Source organism: Gracilinanus agilis, chromosome 2 (assembly GCF_016433145.1).
Source record: "Gracilinanus agilis isolate LMUSP501 chromosome 2, AgileGrace, whole genome shotgun sequence".
NCBI lineage: Eukaryota > Metazoa > Chordata > Mammalia > Didelphimorphia > Didelphidae > Gracilinanus > Gracilinanus agilis.
This window is the reverse complement of record NC_058131.1, coordinates 321,800,850-321,808,618: the sequence shown is the minus strand read 5'-3', so window position 1 is coordinate 321,808,618 and position 7,769 is coordinate 321,800,850.

Genomic DNA, 7,769 nt, shown 5'->3' with positions numbered 1-7,769 from the left:
TGGATGATTTTATGGTACCTTCCAACTCTAATCTTACTACTGAGGTCCCACCTCTGACTTGCTACCTAAGTGAGCTTGGATAAGTCCTTTCCTCTTCCTGGTTTCTGTATCTTCATTTGTCCAATAAGAGGGTTAAGCTAGGTGATCTCTTTGCTCCCTTCCTGCTTGAATTCCCAATATCAATGAACCTACAACGAAAGAGTTCTAGAATAGAAGACAATAAGGTTGCCTCTACTTCTTTCCTTATCCTGTGGCTTAGCAAAATGAATGAAGTCCCTAGGCAGCCTCTAATCAGGAATGATAATGGTTAATATTTATATAGTGCTTAGGTAGCTAGGTAGCCCAGTGGATAGAACACTGGGCCTGAAGTCAGGAAAACTCATCTTCCTGAGTTCAAATCTGGTCTCAGACACTTACTAGCTGTTTGACCTTAGGCAAGTCATTTAATCCTATTTGTCTCAGTTTCCTCATCTGTCAAATGAGCTGGCAAATCAATCCAGTATCTTTGCCAAGAAAACTCCAAATAGGGCAGCTGGGTAGCTCAGTGGATTGAGAGCCAGGCCTGGAGACGGGAGGTCCTGGGTTCAAATCCGGCCTCGGCCACTTCCCAGCTGTGTGACCCTGGGCAAGTCACTTGACCCCCATTGCCTACCCTTACCAATCTTCCACCTATAAAGTCAATACACAGAAGTTAAGGGTTTAAAATAAAAAAAAAAAAATACAAAAAAAAAAAAAAAGAAAACTCCAAATAGGGTCACAAAGAGTCAGACATGATTAAAAAATCACAACAAAAATATAGTGCTTACTACATACCAGGCATTGTGCTAAATACTTAACATCCTCACAACATCCCTGAGAGATAAGTGCTATATAGTTGAAGAAACAAACAGAGGTTACGTGACTTGCTCAAAGTCACACTGTATTTTAAACTGAAATTGAAGTTGTCCCCCTGACTGCAAGTTTGATGCTCTCTCTATTTTGCTACCTATCTTCCCCAAGGAAAAGAAGGAAGTTGTAAAGTAATGGAAAGAGCATTGAGTTAAAAGACCTGGATTCTAGTCCTGGCCTGGCCAATAACTTCCTTTGCAGCCTTGGACAAGTTGCACCCCCTTTCTGAGTTTCAATTTCCTTATCTGTAAAATGAGATAGGATGATTTCTATGGTCCCTTCCAACTCCTGGTTCTGTACCTCCTGGAGAGGCACTAAGCCAACCCTGGAAAGTATGTCTCCTTTGGTCCTCTGTCTCCTGCTTTAGTTCTCCAATTTGGAAAAAAAAAAAAAAAACCTGTTATAAGATGGGTTTGGTTTGCTGCCATATAGACCAACTATAGGAGAAGCATGTATTGGCTTGAGAGATCTCTCTCTCTTTCTGTCTTTATTTTCTCTCTTTTTGTGTCTTTGTGTCTCTGTCTATAGCTGTCTGTCTGATTGTCTGGCTCACTTTCTTTCTATCGCTCCCTCCCTCCCATTCCCTCTCTTGGTGTCATTCAGGAAGCTAGGGCTGGCAGGTCTCCAAGGGGAAAGTTGCTGCTTTGTGGCAAGGCTGACCTTCCCCCGCCCTGTTCTGTCCTCCTTTGGCAGTTGGGCAGGAGAACTAATGGGGAAAGCAGACACATACTATCCCCACCTTCTCAGCCCTCACTTACAGTAAGTTGGAGAACTCCTAGGCCTGGTTTGGGGAAGGACAGGAAGTGAAAGGTGGGACCTGGAGTGGGTGGGGAGATTATGGAAAAGGCTTGTCCCCTGGCCAGCCTTGGTAGTGACTCATCCTTCAGAATTGTCTGCTGCCCTGGTCATTCATGGGCATTGGGAAACACAGTGGGAAAGTGGGCTTGGAGATGGGCAAAGGAGGGAAAGGGGATCCCTTTCCTTCTTAGAGCCTTCTGGTCCATGCATACCATAGAACCATAGAAAACAGAATGCCACACCTAGAAGTTTCCTCACAATGACGAATAGGAGTGCGATTGGACCTAGAACATGCAATTTTATTTAGACCATGGGACATAGAATTTGAAAACTGAAAAGAATATTAAGAATGTCACAAGAGAAAATCATAGAATGTTAGAGTTAGATGAGGCTGAGAGATCAAAAGATCAGTAGATTTAGAAGCGGGAGGGACTACAATGGTAGCAACTAGGTCTCAATTAGTATGCATAACAAATTCCCTGAAGTGGTTGAATCATTTGAATTTGTACTGCCTTATTTCCATTGGGCTGGAAACAGTTAACACATTTTACATAATTATAACTTCCAAATAGTGTGAATTCAAATACATGCAACCACTTCAATGAATTCATTATTTGTTGTAATTGGGACCTAGTTGTATCTGGTCTGATCATCTCATTTTACAATTGAGGAAAGCCTGGGGAGCTCCTATAGATAAGGGTGGAAACGACTGCTCTGTTTTCCTTGTCTGGCTCAGGCACCACAGCAGAAACCCTCCCAAATAAGTCTGTAAACCAGAGCCTGTAAAAAAAAGAGGTCACTCCTTTGAACTTAACGTGGTGACATAATATAATACTGTCTTTGGATGATTCAAGGATTAGGTTCTGCTGTTTACAGCCTCTGCAACGTTGGTTAAGTCCTTCCTGCGCCTTAGTTTCCTCATCTGTAAAATGAGAGGGTTACACTAGATGATCTTGAAGCTAATTTCCAGGTTGAAAGCCTATGATCATATAGGTGAGTGATGAAAATCACTCAGGTGTTTTCCATAAAGAAGACTTAACTGCTCTTCCACTGTAAGTAAAATACTTCCTATCCTTGATCTCTTTGGGCTATGAGGAAAAAGTAGGGGCCTGGGAATAATGGCTTACTTTTCTATTGCTTTAATGTTTAGCTACCTATCTGTGAGGTAGGCCATAAAAGTATTATTATCTCCATTTTGCAAGCAAGGAAACTGCAGCTTAGAGACTTAACTAACATTACATAGCTAGTAAATGTTAGGTCTGGATGGGATTCAAATCCAAGACTCCTAACTCCAAGTCTAGCATTCTTTGCATGATTCCATGCACTCGGAGGCAAATTCTGCAGCTCTAAATATCTGAACAGTGCCAGAGGTTTGAGGGATAAGAGATACTTAGCCCCAGACCATACTAAATCATATGTTGGCTGAGATTCATTTCATTTAAGAAGTCAGAGTTTGAAGTCACTTGAATAGCAGTTCTGGAAGCGATGGCCCTTCTCTGCCCCATTCCCCTCTTCCAGAAGCAGTGGATTCAGCTTTTGGATTATGGGTTGTGCCCTCACATAGAGCCATCACGGAAATACCCACACTAAGGACCAGTCCAGTAGGATTGAAAGTTAGATTCAGCCAGCAGTCCCCTTGAAGACATTGTGGAAAAGAGCAGGGCAGTCACATGATTTCCATGGCAACATCAGGTACTTCACCAAGTCACAAGGGGTGGGAAAAGCAGCAAGGTGGGAACATAGGGTCAGACTCCCCGAGAGAGCGATAGAGAACCTGGTATCTTGTAGAGTGTCAGAAAAAGGATCTGAACTTAGTCTTCTGATTCTGAGTCCTGAGCATTCCACCCCTCCACCCCACCAATAGCCCTAATAGTCTATATTTTATGAGTTCTTCTAGAACTGAAGGTCCCTTCCTGCTCTAATATTCTGTGGGCCTTCAAAATCTAACATTCATTCTCTAATGCCAACCAATTCTAACATGCTATGGCTCAAGGTCCTTTTCAATTCTAAAATACTGCCTTTTAAGCCTTCTTCCAGCTCTAAACGTGCTACATTCTAGGGTCCCTTCCTGCTTTAAACATGCTACATTAAAAACTCTCTTCATGTTTTCCGTGCCATTCTAAGCTTCCTTCCAGCTTATGACCTAAGACTCCTTCTGTGGATTCTTTTCCTGAAAAGGGGAGGGTAAAGGAAGGGCCTACCCCCCTACCCCTCATGCTCAGCCCATTATGGCCCAGCCTCCTAGGGAAGGCTTCAGCAGGATTTGAGAAGAGGATAAAGTGATCCAAGAAACTGAAAAAGTTTGAAAGTAGAGGATTAGGGTTTGGATACCGTTCTCAGCTGCTCTCTTGAGGTTCTCGATCATAGTGTCGTAATGGATGCGGCACAACACCTTCTCTTCCACCAGCCCAAACTCCTCGCCTGTGGAGAGCTGCCGCTTGCAGGAGAAGCAGGCAAAACAGGCCAGGTGGTAAGCATTGCCCCGAGCTCGTCGAACCCAGTCACTGGCAAAGATCTGGCGGCCACAGCGGGCGCACTTGGTACCGAACCGGCTGGAAGAGAGAGAAGGGAAGGTGCTGGAACTCAGGGAATTGGAGAGGGAAGAAGGCATCTCCACTAAAGTGTCTTTCTCCCTGTTCACCTCAATCTTACCACTGTCACTGCTTATAAATAATAATAATAATAATAATAATAATAATAATAATAATAATAATAATAATAATAGTAATCATAATAATGAGAACTTCCATTTCTATAGCCCTTTGAGAATTCAAAGCATTTTCCTCATAACTCACCCTGTGAATTGAGAGGCATCTTGGCATAGTGGATAGGAAGACAGCTTTGACCTCAGGAAGACTTGAGTTCAAGTCCTGTCTCTGACATATACTTGGCTTTGTGACACTGGACAAGTCACTTAAACTCTAAGTGCCCCATGCAGTTCTGTAAGTCTATAAATTGCAAATGAGTTACCAATGGTAAAAGGAGTTTCCACAAAGAGTTTCTCCAAGATGATGAAAACATAAATCTGGACAAAGAGTCCTGTGGATTATGTGGTACAGATATTACTAATTCCATTTTACGGATAGAGAAACAGACTCAGAGAGGCTAAATGGTTAAATGCCTTGCTATAAGTCACACAGGCCATATTATTGTCTCTTGATCCTATCAAGAGCCCTATGGAGTAGGTTATACAAATTGAATTGTTTTCATTTTACAGATGGGGAAATTGAGGCTTGGAAAAGTAATATGCCTTGTCCAATCTCTCAGGAGCAGAATGGTCTATGGGGCTTTTGGAAGGCAGGGCAAAAGACAAGAAGCAGAGGTCCACTGAGGCTGCAGATCAGACACACAACATTACCATCAGTCAGTGAAGGTGACTGAGAAAAAACTTAGCCATAGTTAACATTTAAGCCAGCTCTGAGCTTTCTGAGGCATATTAAGAGTCAGGGCAGAAAGAAAGGACACCAGAAGGGACTCCACAGTAATGCAGAATAAGTATTATTGATATTCTGTGTTTGCCACTCAATGACCCACAGGTATATAGGATTTTTGCATTAGAAAGCAGTTCACAAAAGTAGTACCATAAGATTGTCTCCATTTTACGGATTAGGACGTTGACATTCAGGGAAGTAACTTAGCCCAGACTCCTAACCCAGGTCTAATTTTTAGTCCAAGACTTTAGAATCCTATAATTAGGGCTGGAAAGGTTGTGAAAGAATATCTAGTATAACCCATTCATTTTAAGATAAGGAAAAAGATACCTTGGGAAGGGAAGGCACTTGCTTAGGATAGTAAGTAGCAGAGTTAGGACTTGAATACAAGTCTCGCAATTCCAAATCCAGTGTTCTTTTCTCTACATTCCACTGCAGGGTTGGAGGTGGACTGACTAAAACAAAGAACTCTTTGGGATCATTTGTTTCCAACTAAATTGAATGTTGTATATGCATATTGTTACCTGCTAAAAGATGGAAAAGTGAGTTGGGGGAAGGTGAGAGGGGTGAAGGAGAAGGATCCCCTTCTAGGAGTCATAGGGCACATTTCTTTTGCATTTGGGCCTTTGAAGAAAATTAACATTATTTAGAAAGATATCAGTGCTTCAAGAAGGGACTGTGCCCAGAACCTGGAATGTAGTAAATCCTCACTGAGGTAATTATGCAATGGGTGAAAAGGCCATTGAACTTGGTCAAGACTTCTGAATTTGGATCCTGTCTGCTGTCACTTATTAGTTGTATTATCTCAGGCATTACTTCCCCTCTCTGATCCTCAGTTTCCTTATATATATAATGAATAAGTTGTAGAAAAGGTCCTACCCATGACTCTTCTGCTCAGTTACTCCCCCTAAATGATCTAGGGCAAATCACTTTATCTTTCTTAGTTTCTTTCCTCACCTATAAAATGTTTAATACTTTGTGAGCTATGTTCTAACATTCTGCATTTGAATGTTCCTTTCAGTCTAGCATCTTGTGTCCTAAGGTCCCTTTCAGTTCCATATTTTATATTTGAACAGCTATAAAATGAAAATAGGCTCTTGTTGATTGTGACATCCATAGGCCAGTTTGGTGGGCAGTAAAAGTGTGAAGAAAAAGTAACCTGAGAAAACAGCTGAGTGCTGGGGACATCATGATCTCTCAAGACTGAGGGCTAGTAAAAACTCCTAGAGAAGTTTCTGAAGGAGCATAAAGCAAAAATTAACCTCTCCACTCCCATTTCCCCCTCTGCCCAATTGACTAATTGTACAAGTAAGTCTCAGGTTTTAGAATCCAAGGAAAAAGGAGACCTAAGGTGAAAATGAGCAAATTCAGAAGTATGCAGAGGAAAGTTGAAGGTTAAGATAGAAAGGCTCATAGGAACATGAGACCATAGATTTAGAGCTAAAAGGACCCCTCTCATTTTACAAGAAGAGAAAACTGAAGCTGAGAGAGGTTAAACAATTTGCTTATGGTCATCTATCTAGTAAGCATGTCCTGTGGGATTTGAACCTACATCTTCCCGGCTCCCATTCTAGCCTTTTCCATGTACTATGACTGCCTTAATCATATCTCTTAGGCTTCAGATTCTAGTGGAGGGGGGCAAGCAACATTGGGCCCTACTCCCTGTCTGGGTGATCCATTTAAACCCAAGTTTGGAACTTATTGTCCCCCCCAAAAGCACCCCCTGGCACCTGAAGAGGAGAAAGGAGCCAGAGGCCAAGGGCCAGGGGCCATGGTAAATTTTTCAGAATGGCTGACATAATTTTCCATTGGGGAACTTATTTAAGTTGTTTAAAATGTTTTCATTGTGTATATTCAATGGTGTCACTGGGGAGTGAGGGGGCGCAGCTAATTAAAACAAGACTGTGGTCCGTGTGAATGTGTGTATGTGTGTGTGTGTGTGTGTGTGTGTGTGTGTGTGTGTGCTGGTCTGTGTAGTCTGTTTGCGTGGTATGCATACTGCTTTGTGGGTACCTCTGTGTGCTGCATCTTTGTGTGCCTGTGTGTGAAAGTCAGCATTTTGGGACATGAGTGTGTCTCCATGTATAAATATCCATAGGCACATCCCTGTCTTATTTTACTACGTGTTTTTCTATGTATAATATGTTCGTTCTCTAGTTCCCTCTTTGTGAAAATGTGAATGAATGTGTGTGCTTTCTGCATGACGTAAGGGCATCTCTCTGTGCTCTTGGAAATCTAGGTTGCTGTTTGTGACCCTCTGCTTGTGGACTCCTGTATCTGTTTGTGTCTTTTTTTTTTTTTTTAATCTGCATCTATTTAAAATCTCCTTGTGTATGTGGTTTTGGATCTCTAAATGCTGTGTACCTACAAGTGTCCCTGGTTATGTCAGAGTTTCCATCCAAATCCATCTGACTGTCTTTGTGTCTGGAGCAAATAGAGTTGGATCTCCTTTGTATGTGTGTGTGTGTGTGTGTGTGTGTGTGTGTGTGTGTGTGTGTGTGTGTGTGTGTTTATCTTCATGTGTTGGGGTGCTCCTGCCTCTGGCAGACATGAGCCTTGTCTCACTCCAGACTGAGCTGGGAATGGGCAAATTTTTTGCTCTTTCTTCTTCCTCATCTTCTGAGGCTGGAGATGTTTTTTTACTCTCTTCTC